Source organism: Erpetoichthys calabaricus, chromosome 5 (genome assembly GCF_900747795.2).
Source record: "Erpetoichthys calabaricus chromosome 5, fErpCal1.3, whole genome shotgun sequence".
NCBI lineage: Eukaryota > Metazoa > Chordata > Cladistia > Polypteriformes > Polypteridae > Erpetoichthys > Erpetoichthys calabaricus.
Window position 1 is genome coordinate 242,797,882 of NC_041398.2, and position 14,984 is coordinate 242,812,865.

Genomic DNA, 14,984 nt, shown 5'->3' on the forward strand with positions numbered 1-14,984 from the left:
ACCTGTATAAATTTTGTCACGCTTGGGTTACACAATTGCACAGATTCATTCAGGGTTTTCAAAAAAAATTAAATTTATTCGTAAACAGCATAATAAAACAGAGGATGTCTGGGGGAGAAGTGAGACAAGGCAATAAGTAAAAGGGACAAGTGCTGTTCAGGCTTTTAAATATACGAAGTGCTGCGCGAGAAGAATATCACGCGACACAGCAGCAGCAGCCCAGCATCTAACGGAGCAAAGAGGAGGCAAGCTGTATTTGTTCCCATTGCAACAGCGTTCAAGAGCGGGCCTCGGAGGAACGATCCCGTCCTCCAGGGGTGTGGAGAGCCCCCTTCTTCACACCCCCTCCCTCAGCTTTATACCCCACTTCTGGTACCACTTGTCACGCTTGGGTTACACAATTGCACAGATTCATTCAGGGTTTTCAAGAAACATAAACTTTATTCGTAAACAGCATAATAAAGCAGAGGATGTCTGGGGGAGAAGTGAGACAAGGCAATAAGCATAAAGGACAGGCGCTGTACAGGACCCCTTCTTCATATTAGATATATACACCTGCATTTCATCAGTAATGTTCCTGGGATCATCAAGTGTTTTTCAGGTCCTTCAAAATCATACAGCATCTTCCTACCACCTTCACCGTCACTTTCCCTACCTCTTCATATCTTAAATCATTCTTGAGGCAGATTGAAGAATTAAGTGCCACCTTAAGTGAAAAATGAAGGAAAACATACTAAGTAATTGAAACACAAACACTGACTTAATCAGTTTTAACATGAAAAGATGCCGAAGGAAGAAGAGAAGACGCGGGCCGCTAGGGTGGAGAAAAGAAGAGCTGCTCAGGAAGGAACAAGCGCATCAACCTCTGAGCAAACGAATGCTAAACGTACAGAGAAAGAGGAGTAAAACTTAGAATGCTCAAGTCAAGTGCTGTTACTGGTGTGTGAATAATAAATTAAAAAATCGGTCATTTCAGGCAGTAATAGGCATTATGGACACTAGTAATGCCTCTTCTCTTTTTTAAATCAGTTTAATAGTATCTTGATAATAAAGGTAACCATTTTCTACCAAAAACGTGAAGCTTTCTATGTGACCCCAAACGTTTGACTGATAGTGTAGACGGCTGAAACCAGTTTTGCAGACTGATACTTCCACAGGGGACTTTTTCCCTAAACCTCCATTGATCTTCTTCCCGTCATCCACCTAAACGTCTTGTCAGTAGCTCACTCCTCACAAGGCACCTTGAGCTGTAACAGAAGCTGTCATATCACTTGTCACCGGTAATGTGAAAAGTTTTAGAACATCTCAGGTTTTCCAGTTTTTCTTCAAATTTGAATCCACTGGAAATGCAATGAATGAGTTAAAAGGGTGAAAAGGTAAACGGTAAACTGCCAGAGGTTTAATTTTAAAGTTTAGGTTAACAAAAACTGAAATTTCAGAATATTTCAAATGGGCCTTCTTCTGGGAGCAACTAATCGGTTACAACCTACAGATGTTGTGCAGCAATTAAAATAAATGAAGCCTTGCAAGTTAAAGCAAACAATTTGCACGGGTGTCCCAACTTCTGTTGATTACTTAAAAACCATCGGTGTGTCTTAAAGCAGAGTTGGCATAGACTGTTACTACACCCTCTAAAGTACGACTTGGACAACATTACACTTGCAAAATAATAGACTCGACACACTTAAAAAGGTTTGGGGCAGCCACCCGTATACTTTTCCTGGCTGCAAAAGATTCTTGTAATAGTACAGAGATGTTCTCAATACCGAGTCCAAAACAGAACTGTCGATGGTTGGTCTAGATGGCGGTTTTAAGGGATAGGACAGGAGTGACATAAGGGAATCGGAAGGGATGTTCTTCAGCAGTCAGAGTAGGTGCCGGAAGTGATAATCTTCTAGGCGCCGGAACCGGAAAATGATATTCTTCTGGGCGCCGGAAGCAGAAGTGACGTCATCTGTTCTAAATCAGACAGGTTTTCCTGCGGCTGGTCTGTAGAGATAACAGGAGAAGGTTTAGTGCACCCCGCCACCCCCTGGCCTGGCGGGGAATTACCTTTCCTTGGTCCATACAACGTCTTCCTAGTTGCACGTGTGTGACGCACTGTAGAAAGTTATAAATTCTAGTGATAACGGTAAGAAAACGGCAATTAACAAATGAAACGAGACAGAGGATTACCACCCTAAGTCGTGTAGGCCTATTATTTAGAGAAATTACAAAAGGAATCAAAGTGTCAGTGAGGCCAGTGGTGTTCTACACAATCCAAAGGCGAAACTGGAAGAAACTCTGGAGCACTGGGCCATAAGGGAAAAGTGAGATAAGAAGTGGCTCAGGGAACAAAACATCAACATTTGGGGTCCATGGCCAGGAAACTCCCCATTGAGAACTTGGGGTCAATCCTCAAGAGGTGGGTGGACAAACAAAAACCCACCAATTCTGACAAACTCCAAGCATTGATTCTGCAAGAATGGGCTGCCATCAGTCAGGATTTTGGCCCAGAAGTTGATTGACAGCCTGCCAGGGTGAATTGCAGAGGTGTTGAAAAAGAAAGAAGGGCCAACACTGCAAATATGGACTCTGTGCATAAACTTCATGTCATTGTCAATACAAGCCTTTGAAACTTCTAAAATGCTTGAAATTCTACAGTTAGGTCCATAAATATTTGGACAGAGACAACTTTTATCTAATTTTGGTTCTGTACATGACCACAATGAATTTGAAATGAAACAACTCAGATGCAGTTGAAGTGCAGACTTTCAGCTTTAATTCAGTGGGGTGAACAAAACAATTGCATAAAAATCTGAGGCAACTAAAGCATTTTTTGAACACAATCCCTTCATTTCAGGGGCTCAAAAGTAATTGGACAATTGACTCAAAGGCTATTTCATGGGCAGGTGTGGGCAAGTCCGTCATTATGTCCTTATCAATGAAGCAGATAAAAGGCCTGGAGTTGATCTGAGGTGTGGTGCTTGCATGCGGAAGATTTTGTTGTGAACAGACAACATGCGGTCAAAGGAGCTCTCCATGCAGGTGAAAGAAGCCATCCTTAAGCTGTGAAAACAGAAAAAACCCATCTGAGAAATTGCTACAATATTACAAGTGGCAAAATCTACAGTTTGGTCCATCCTGAGAAAGAAAGCAAGCACTGGTGAACTCAGCAACGCAAAAAGACCTGGACGTCCACGGAAGACAACAGTGGTGGATGATCGCAGAATGGTGAAGAGAAACCCCTTCACAACAGCCAACCAAGTGAACAATACTCTCCAGGGGGTAGGCGTCCAAGTCTACCATAAAGAGAAGACTGCATGAAAGTAAATGCAGAAGGTGAACTGCAAGGTGCAAGCCACTCATAAGCCTCAAGAATAGAAAGGCTAGATTGGACTTTGCTAAAGAACATCTAAAAAAGCCAGCACAGTTCTGGAAAAACATTCTTTGGACAAATGAAACCAAGATCAACCTCTACCAGAATGATGGCAAGAAAAAAGTATGGAGAAGGCGTGGAACAGCTCATTATCCAAAGCATAGCACATCATCTGTAAAACATGGTGGAGGGAGGCAGTGTGATGGCTGCCAGTGGCACCGGGACACTCGTGTTTATTGATGATGTGACACAGGACAGAAGCAGCCGAATGAATTCTGAGGTGTTCAGAGACATACTGTCTGCTCAAATCCAGCTAAATACAGCAGTCAAATTGATTCATGATACAGATGGACAATGACCCAAAACATACAGCAAAGCAACCCAGGAGTTTATTAAAGCAAAGAAGTGGAAAATTCTTGAATGGCCAAGTCAGTCACCTGATCTTAACCCAACTGAGCAGGCATTTCACTTGTTGAAGACTAAACTTCAGACAGAAAGGCCCACAAACAAACAGCAACTGAAAGCCGCTGCAGTAAAGGCCTGGCAGAGCATTAAAAAGGAGGAAACCCAACATCTGGTGATGTCCAGGAGTTCAAGACTTCAGGCTGTCATTGCCAGCAAAGGGTTTTCAACCAAGTATTAGAAATGAACATTTGATTTCCAGTTGTTTCATTTGTCCAATTACTTTTGAGCCCCTGAAATGAAGGGATTGTGTTCACAAAATGCTTTAGTTGCCTCACATTTTTCTGCAATCGTTTTGTTCACCCCACTGAATTAAAGCTGAAAGTCTGCACTTCAACTGCATCGGAGTTGTTTCATTTCAAATTTATTGTGGTAATGTACAGAACCAAAATGAGAAAAAAGTTGTCTCAGTCCAAATATTTATGGACCTAACTGTACTTCAGTATACCACAGAAACATCTGACACAAAGATCTAAAAACACTGAAGCAGCTAACTTTGTGAAAACCAACACTTGGCTCATTCTCAAAACGTTTGGCCATGACTGTAGTCTCACCTTCTCTGGCTTTATTCCCCCCTTTACCTCCTATTTGTGCTCCCTGCTGTTTTCTTTTCAGTTGCACACCAGATGAAGGAGTTGTCTGTTACTTTCTTTCTTTTCCAGCATGGAAATATTATTACTTTTTCCTTTGCTGATGCACACTGGCACAGCCCCGCACATTCTGTGTTTTGATATGTCACTATAAAACACACACACACACACACACACACACACATTGGACAGTGCATCCTGAGTATGCAGAACTCCAAGGGCTTAATAATAGAGCCTTAAAGCAACAATGCCTCAGAACTCACCAGTCTACTTTTTCCACAGAAATTTCTTACGCTTCTGACGAGTTACAAGAATGATAGCAATGCTTTGTTCATTTGTATAGCGAGAGAAACATTCTCGCATGACAAACCACGGTTCACAGAGATGGCAAACACAATGACGACGAGAGGATATGAGGAGAGCCTGCCCTGAGATGAGCGCGTGTTGAAGTCTGTCGATGCTCTCTTGTAGATCTTTAAGCCTCCTCTAGTGGTGATTCCAAACACTGCACCTGGGATTCTTATTGCATATCCGATACAAGTAGTACTGTACTTATTGAGTTTAGTAATGTCATGTGTACAGAGTACAGTGAAATTCTTCCTTGTGTGGCTGAGTTAGTTTGTTTTATTACATTCTCAAAACTATTTTTTTTTATATACTGAAATTCTTCTGTTTTATATACAGTGGTGCCTCGCATAAAGAACGCCTCGCACAGCGAACGCTGCACACAACGAACTTCATTTCATGATTCATACAACGAACTTCGTTTCACACAACGAAGTCGCCCCGAGCTTCCACGACCCGCTTTGCCCGAGCTTCCACGACTGCTTCGCCCGAGCTTCCACGATCGCTGCCGATGTATTGCATCCTTCCGCGCAGGCACTGCAGGCAGTCGTTAGTCACTGCGCTTAACTTAAGCACGTATCGCGGCAATCTTTCTTCATTACGAATTAAATCACGCACGTATCACGGCAGTCGTCCTTTTAAGTTAAACTCAATATTTTTTTTTATATCATGGCTTCTAAAAAAAGCAGGAAGGTGATTTCTGTTGAAATGAAACAGGAAATAATTAGAAGGAGTGAATGTGGGGTAAAACAGTGTGACCTCGTCAAAGAGTTTGGCCTCAGCAAGATCACCATTTTCACCATTTTGACAAATAAGGATGCAATCAAATCAGCCAAAGTAGCCAAAGGAGTATCAAAACTATTTCATGAAAAACATAGGTCTTCAATCCACGAGGAAATGGAGAGGCTATTAGCGATTTGGATTAAGGACAGGCAGGTGAAAGGTGACGTAACAACCCAAGATATTATCTGTCACAAAGCCAAGAGAATTTATGACGATCTAAAGAAAAACGTCCCTGGAAGTAGCAGCAATCAAGATAATGAAGAAGAATTCAAAGCCAGCAGGGGGTGGTTTTTTTAGATTTAAGAAAAGGTGTGGAATCCACAGCGTTACTATGCATGGTGAGGCTGGCAGTGCTGACAAGAAAGAAGCAGAAAAGTTCTCTATTAACTTTCAAAAATGTATTAAGGATGAAGGATACTGCCCACAACAAGTGTTCAATGCCGATGAAACGGGTCTTTTCTGGAAAAGAATGCCGAGCAGAACCTTCAATACAAAAATAGGAGAAGAAATTGCCAGGACACAAAGCCATGAAGGACAGACTTACCCTTATGTTTTCGTCTAATGCCAGCGGAGACCTCAAGATCAAACCTCTATTGGTTTATCACTCTGAAAATCCCAGAATTTTCAAGAAAAATAACGTTATTAAGTCCAAACTGCCCGTCCATTGGAAGTCCAATCAAAAAGCCTGGGTGACCCAAGTTATCTTCAACGAATGGATTCTGGAAACCTTTGCTCCTGCCGTGAAGAAATTCTTGCTGGAAAAAAGAACTGCCGCTCAAAGCCCTTCTGATACTTGACAATGCCCCTTCTCACTCAAAAGACCTAGAGGAAATATTGCAGGAAAATTATCCTTTTATCAAGGTGCAGTATTTGCCACCAAACACCACATCCATTCTTCAGCCAATGGATCAGCAAGTTATTGCGAACTTTAAAAAACTCTACACTAGAGCCCTCTTTAATAAGGTGTTTGAAGAATGCGAGTTTGGTGGAGACAATATGACTGTCCGAAAGTTTTGGAAGGAGAAATTTGATGTCCTTATGGCAATACGACTTATACAGAAGGCCTGGGAAGAAGTGTCACAAAGGACCCTCATTTCTGCTTGGAAGATGCTTGTGCCTTCGTGGACCCAGGAAGAAGCAGTAGTTGATGACACAGAAGTGGTGAAGGACATCATCACAGTGGCCCAAAGGTTGGAATTAGAGGTAGAGGAAGAGGATGTAGAGGAGCTTATTGAGGAACACGAAGAAGAGCTGACAACTGAAGAGCTCCAAGCACTTCTGGTCCAGCAACAGGACAATGCTCAAAGGGAAGCGTCATCTGATAACGAGGAGCAACATTCAAACAATCAACCGATCCCAACTGCTGACATCAAGAACATCCTGGTCAAATGGAAAGCAGTTCAGGAGTTTACCAATGCCCACTATCCGGATTCAGCTGAAGCAAACAGGATCAACGATCTTTACTCCGATACTCTTGTCCGTTATTTCCGGCAGATGTTGAAGAAAAGAGAAAAACAAACGACTTTGGACAGGTTTTTCATGAAACCATCGGCCAAAAAGTAGAAAATGGATGAAGATGTGCAAGATTCGGTAGACTCTACTTAGTCTGTCTTAAAATTAAAAAAATGTGTGTTTTTTTAAAAAAAAATTATGTTTTTAGATGTATCTAAATAAAAATAATAACAAAAAATGTATCTTTTTTTATGTCATCTTAGCATATTTTATGCTACAGAACGAATTATTTTTTTTAACATGTTTTGTTATGGGAAAACGCGTTTCACATAACGAACTTTTCGCATAACAAACTTGCTCCTGGAACGAATTAAGTTCGTTGTGTGAGGCACCACTGTATATTGTAAATTTTGTTTAATGTGAATGTAATCATTGTATCTGTTGTATATAGTTCCTATTTGTCTGTTGTAGCGGGGGGGTCTTTAATTAATGTAACACCCATAGGACGCACATGTGACGTACAGCAGACTCCTGGCAAAAGCTGGATGACGCTTTTGCAGGTAAGGCGCTTCTCAATGCTCTCCGTCTCTTGTATAAGTTGACAAGTTTTAAATGAGTGTTTTCTGTCTGAAACTGAATGAAACATCACGCCATGTGGTTGTCGATGTGTTTTGAGGTTCTGTTGTCACTTTTGGTCGGCAGAAATGGATTTTAAAAAGTGTTTGGTTTAGCGGAGATTCAACCTCATTGGTATATTGTTTGGCTTGCTACAGGTGACAGAGAGCGTCTGACGTTACACGTGCTGACTGTGCCCTTTACTGCTTGTCTTGTAGAAAAAAGCTGGATGACGCTTTTGTAGAATAAACGGCAGAATTCGGGTATTGCTGTGTCTGTCTTCTTCCAAATCACCAGCAGCCATTGTAAAGCCGCTACACTTGCATATGCAAACCAGCATGTAAGACACCGCCATACTCAGTGAGTATTACTGCCTAACCTCAAAACTTGTTTTCCTTACTTTGAAACTTCTCTCTTCTTAAGTTACAGTATTGTCACGTGTATTGTGTGCCAGTCGGGCACAGCTACAGCAGCTTGGGAGTATACGCTGATACAGCACATTGCCGCACCCACCACATGACAAACCACCCGGATTGGGACCCGAGTGCATTTGTGCAATGGGTGACAGCTCAGCACCACTCTGAAACAGTATGAGGTGTTAGCAACAACAACAGCAATTTATTATTATTATATGCCGCATAATTATTTATTGATGGGTGAACACTTCCTGAAAGACACAGTTGTCCAAATGGGGTGGGTTTCAGGATACGACTGTGAGTGAATGAAGACGGAACTCTGAAGAGAGCAACATACAATTGTCCGTGACTGAAAACTGGTTTTGGCAGATACAGGCATATCTTTTTGAAAGTTTGGCCCTGTGCCTTATTACTTGTCATTGCAAAGGCCAATCTAACAGAAAATTGTCTGCGTGTTAAAGTAAAAGGCAAATTTGAATCTGATGGGGTCAGGGAAATCCGGGGAATAAGGACAGTTTGTGAGGTAGCAGCTGCGATAGTTTTACACTCCAGTACATTGCAGTGAATGCTGGTAACAGTCAGTCTAGTGCCATCACAGAGACTTCTTGCTGGCATGAGGTTTCTGAGAAGAATGACGACTGAACCAATTTTAATTTTGAGTTTATGTGGAGGCATGCCAGTGGGAGTAAGACTGATAAGAAATTCTTCGGGGAATGAAGGACGATCTCGGAAGTGAATGGTGATAGTAGCTGGAAGTATTTGGGACATCGCCACCATAAACTCTGGAAGTATTCATGTAATCAGCGTATTGTTGAGATGACTGTATGACTATGCTTCCGTGACTAAGAACAACAGACAGCATGTCACAAAGTTATCCCAATGTTGGCAAACAAAGGTTACAGCTATGTTGCGAAGTTCGAGAGCAACAGTTTCGTCGATGACATTTTTCCAGAAATATCCGACTGATAGAAAGAAACAGTTACCTGATGCAGGAATTTGTATAACCTTGAAAGAAGAGTTGTTTCCATGAAATACATATGAAGTGGTGGCCATGTTAGGAAAATGAACAGCCAACATGGCTCAGAGGTGCGTGTGGACTGTAGCACAGACCAAAGCGACTCAGGAGGCGTTTGGTGAGGAGTTGGGGGCGGGCACATGAGCAGGCAGTGCGCATGCCCCGAGAGCGACGGTGGACGCGGGAGGAGGGTTACAGTTGGCGGGCGGGGCTCTGTCGTGCGTACCCCATGGTCGGGCAACTTGGTCGATTATATATATAGATTTTAATAGTAATCTAATAATAATAATTATTATTTTTAGTAGTAATATAATTATTTTAAGGTTCATAATAATAATTTACTATGGGGCTTTGCCCCCTGCTCACTTTACTCACCAACTCCCGGACCTGCACTACCCGCTAGCCTCTTTGCGGATCTACCGCTCGCGTATAGGGATGCGGATGTACAATTTAAATAGATTGTTATTTTCTTGGATTTGTTACATATGCATAATAGAATTAACTATGTTACATTACAACGAGTAATTAAGCATATTAAAAAATATTAAAACGTAGTAATTTGAATGTAAACTATTTATCTGTATCCGCCTATTAAACTCTTCAATTTATTTATTTTTACTATTTTTAAGTTTTAGTCCGTTGGCCACGCTCTCTTTCTCAGGGGTGGGGGTTGATATGTTTTCAATCCTTTTTTTTTTTTTTGTAAAAATTGATCTATTTGTATGGAATGATTACAATAAAATCAATAAAAATTTATTAAAAAAAAAAAAAACTATGTTTCATGTTGCGTTAGAGGTACTCATTGCGTTATACAGTTTCGATCTGTTTGGCTTTGAAATTAACATGCAAATACTTTTTAAACTTACACTTTTACTGTAAAACTTAAGTAAAAAATTTTTTGAATTAAATTTTTGTCAATATCGCATTGAGTTGTAATTCTGTGTTTGGACTTACATCATGACAATGCCATGTATAACTGCAAGTGATTGAATTTTGTTTCTTTCTCTCTAATAAATAAACCGACTTTTTCGAATGTTTGGCTCTGTGATTTGTTAATTGTCTTTGTAAAAGCTATGCTAACTGGAAACTGGAAACGTTTTAATATGAATGGCCTTTCACGATCTCCTTTGTTGTCTAATGTTATCCCCTGAAGATGGACTACATTACCTTACTTGGATACATCCTTCTCTCCACAGTAATTCTGGCGGTGTAAGACTGTATGGTGTTAACGGTTGTAGATATCCATCCATCCATTTTCCAACCCACTGAATCCGAACACAGGGTCACGGGGGTCTGCTGGAGTCAATCCCAGCCAACACAGGGCACAAGGCAGGAACCAATCCCGGGCAGGGTGCCAACCCACCGCAGGACACACACAAACACACCCACACTAAGGCCAATTTAGAATCGCCAATCCACCTAGCCTGCATGTCTTTGGACTGTGGGAGGAAACCGGAGAGCCCGGAGGAAACCCACACAGACACGGGGAGAACATGCAAACTCCACGCAGGGAGGACCCGGGAAGCGAACTCAGGTCTCCAGGTCTCCCAACTGCGAGGCAGCAGCGCTACCCACTGCGCCACCGGTTGTAGATATTCTTTGTGATATTGTAAGTCAGTGCTTCCATTCATCCATCCATTTTCCAACCCGCTGAATCCGAACACAGGGTCACGGGGGTCTGCCGGAGCCAATCCCAGCCAACACAGGGCACAAGGCAGGAAACAATCCTGGGCAGGGTGCCAACCCACCGCAGGACACACACAAGCACACCCACACACCAAGCACACACTAGGGCCAATTTAGAATCGCCAATCCACCTAACCTGCATGTCTTTGGACTGTGGGAGGAAACCACAGGGGGAGAACATGCAAACTCCACGCAGGGAGGACCCAGGAAGCGAACCCAGGTCCCCAGATCACCCAACTGCGAGGCAGCAGCGCTACCCACTGCGCCACCGTGCGCCAAGTCAGTGTTTCTCAACCTTTAAATATTTTCATAACAGTTTTAATCGCGCCCCCCTAACGTTTTTTTGAAAGGAGCCCACTAATACCAATTTGTTCTTTTTTCAATGAATGATATATCATAGCTGCGGTGGGTTGGCACCCTGCCCAGGATTGGTTCCTGCCTTGTGCCCTGTGTTGGCTGGGATTGGCTCCAGCAGACCCCCGTGACCCTGTGTTCGGATTCAGCGGGTTGGTAAATGGATGGATATATCATAGATGCATATTTTATTATACCTACTTAACTTTTATCGACATTTATCTAACGCTATATTTATTTTTCAAGTATCAATGTAATTTAAGTTAATTTGTTTTGGTTTCAATAGATGTACTTTTTCATATTTTCGATTCTTGTTTTCTTTTTTTCACATCTTCGTGCCCCGTTTTTGTTACTTCGCCACAGGTTGAGAACCATTGTTGTAAGTTGATGTTTTCATCTTCTGCACCATCACCACCAACTGTTTCAGCAGAGTCTATTGATACACATTTAACCAATTTGCCATGTAACCGATCGACAATTTTCGCATTAATTCATTTGACTTCATCATTTCTTGGTGCTAGGATTGCCCGTGTACTCATTTTTACTGTTGATAACCCTTCGCGATGAAATTTTAATAAGATTTGGACATAATACGTCTTCTTTAATTGGGAAGTTAAAGTTAAAATTTATAATAGCTGACCGCACAGGAACGGTGTCTTTCAAAAGCATTCATACGAATGAGAGGTGAGAGGACCGTGTGTGTGGTTGAATATGGTTGAGAGGAGGGCGTGACTTGAAAAAATCTTCCAAAAAGTCTCGCTCATCACAGGATTTTCTTTATTATAATAGAGAGATTTCTTGTATAGCCCAAAATCACAGAAGGAATGTTTCAGGACTTGTTTCTTGACAGCCCCCCTGCCCAGACTCTCTAAGAAGACAAGTCCAAAAAACAAACACCTTGTAAGAAAAAAAATAAATAAAAAATTGAAAGAAATCTTGGGAAGTACAATTCTGGGCATCTCTGCTCAAGCTGAAGCCCCCGCGACCCGATCTCGGATAAGCGGAAGAGGATGGATGGATGGATGGATGGATGGACTTTACCCGTAGAGATACACCAGGCTAACATTGTCAATCACTATAAAAAAAAAACAAACTAAAAAAACACACTTTTTAAAATTTAGCCTTCTTGTAACTACAGTTTAGTTCTACTCTTAATAAACTAGATATGCAGAAGAAATATCATACAATTCAATGAATCTACAATCTTTATTAATCTTTACTTTTCTCTGTCTTCTTTTCTGGAAAAGTGATTCTGATTCTGAATGCATTTTTTTATTTGCTTACTTATTTATTTTTCTGTCTGAAATATTCCTAAGGCGGCACGGTGGTGCAGTGGGTAGCACTACTGCCTCGCAGTTTGCAGACCTGGGTTCGCTTCCCGGGTCCTCCCTGCGTGGAGTTTGCATGTTCTCCCCGTGTCTGCGTGGGTTTTCTCCCACAGTCCAAAGACATGCAGGTTAGGTGGATTGGCGATTCTAAATTGGCCCTAGTGTGTGCTTGGTGTGTTTGTGTGTGTCCTGTGGTGGGTTGGCACCCTTCCCGGGATTGGTTCCTGCCTTGTGCCCTGTGTTGGCTGGGATTGGCTCCAGCAGACCCCCGTGACCCTGTGTTCGGATTCAGCGGGTTGGAAAATGGATGGGTGGATGGATGAAATATTCCTCCATAAAGTAGATAGAACTTTATTTGTACCCCGGGGGAATAAATAAATAAGTCTATACGCACACACACACACACACAATATGGTCTGAACACATATCAGAATGACTGGAAAGGAAGACAAATTTAAAATGAATGACTTGCCATTCACAGCCCCTTTGAGATGCTATACAGTCGTATTTGATGAGGTGCCACATGAGAGGTTGGGCATCAAACTAAAAGAAGAGGCAGTTCAGGGTGTGGTGTGTAGGTGGGTGCCGAATTGGCTCAGACACAGGAAGCAGAGGGTGATGGTGTGAGGAACCTCATCAGAATTGGGTGATGTTGAGAGTGGTGACCAGCAGGGGGCAGTGCTGGAGCCGCTGCTATTTTTAATATCTAACGCTTTGGATAGGAATATAAGGAACAAGCTGGTGAAGTTTGCAGATGATACCAAGATAGGTGGACTAGCAGATAATTTGGAATCCATTATATCATTACAGAAGGACTTGGATAGAATACGGGCTTGGGCAGATTTCTGGCAGTTTAAATTTAATGTCAGTAAATGTAAAGAATTACACATAGGAAGTAAAAATGTGAGGTTTGAATACACAATGGGCGGTCAGAAAATCGAGAGTGCACTCATAAATGAACCACATATGGTTGTTGGTGTGGCCAGCTATCAGGATGGGTCAGTGCAGTGGGCTGGCAGTCTAAGGACTTACAGACAGAGCGGTGTCCAGCAGGGGTCAGTGCTGGGGCTGCTGCTATTTTTAATAGATATAACTGATTTGGATAGGAATATAAGTAACAAGCTGGTGAAGTTTGCAGATGATACCAAGACAGTAGGATTGGCAGATAATCACAGAGGGACTTGGATAGCAGGCACGCTTGGGCAGATTTGTGTCACATTAAATGTAAGGTCAGTAAAGGTAAAGAATTACATGTCAAAATTAAAAATGGGAGGTCTGAAAATTGAAAGTCCACCTTATGAGAAGGATTTAGGAGTCGTAGAGGACTTGTCACTATCAACTGACAGACAGTGTTCAGAAGCCTTTAAGAAGGCTAAGAGAATGTCAGGTTATATAGCGCCTTGATGTGTGAGCTTTATCCAGTAATCCCTCGCTATATCGCGCTTTGACTTTTGTGGCTTCACTCTATCGCGGATTTTATATGTAAGCATATCTAAATATATATCGCAGATTTTTCGCTGGTTCGCGGATTTCTGCGGACAATGGGTCTTTTTCTTTCTGGTACATGCTTCCTCAGTTGGTTTGTCCAGTTGATTTCATAAAAGGGACGCTATTGGCAGATGGCTGAGAAGCTACCCAATCAGAGCACGCGGTTAAGTTCCTGGCTGCTGATTGGCTCAGCGACGGGAGAGCAGCATTCAATTCCGCTTTCCGTTAGCCAGCATCTTGTCTCGCTCATTCAGCATCAATGTGTTTCGCTGTGTAAAGATTAAACTTTTGTTCTCTTTTGTGTTTATCTTTGTGTGTAGTCAAACCCTTCGTTATGGCTCCAAAACGATCTGCTCCTGCTACTGCTTCGGGGGCCGTGCCCAAGCACCAGCGGAAGATGCTAACGATTGCCAAAAAGGTAAAAGTTTTGGATATGTTGAAGGAAGGGAACAGCTACGCCTCTGTAGGACGCCATTACGGCATCAATGAGTTCCACGGTTTGTTATATTAAGAAGGATGAAAAGAATATAAGATCTACGGCCGCAGTGTCCTTTAACTAGGGTGCAAAACGAGTTGTAAGTGAATGTAATAAGGCAGTTTACGCTGTATAACTATGCGGGAAATGTTTATAAGAGTGTGAGAGAGTTTATAAGGGCTTAAAATACAGTATATAAAAATAACCATATAAACATATTGTTTTTACTTCACGGATTTTCACCCTTCTCGGGGGGGGGGGTTCTGGAACACAACCCCTGCGATCGAGGAGGGATCACTGTAACACACTGGCGAGGACTCGTCTGGAGTTCTGGGTGCAGTTTTGGTCTCCATAAGGACATAACGGCACTAGAAAAGGTCCAGAGAAGAGCAACTCAGCTGATTCAGGGCTACAGGGGATGAGTTATGAGGAAAAATTAAAAGAGCTGAGCCTTTACAGTTTAAGCAAAAGAAGATGAAGAGGAGACCTGAGTGAAGTGTTTAACATTATGAAGCGAATTAGTCCAGTGGATCGAGACGGTCAAGTTCATCAAGAACTTGGGGACGCTGTTGGAAACTTGTTAAGGGTAAATTTTACACAAACATGAGAAAGTTTTT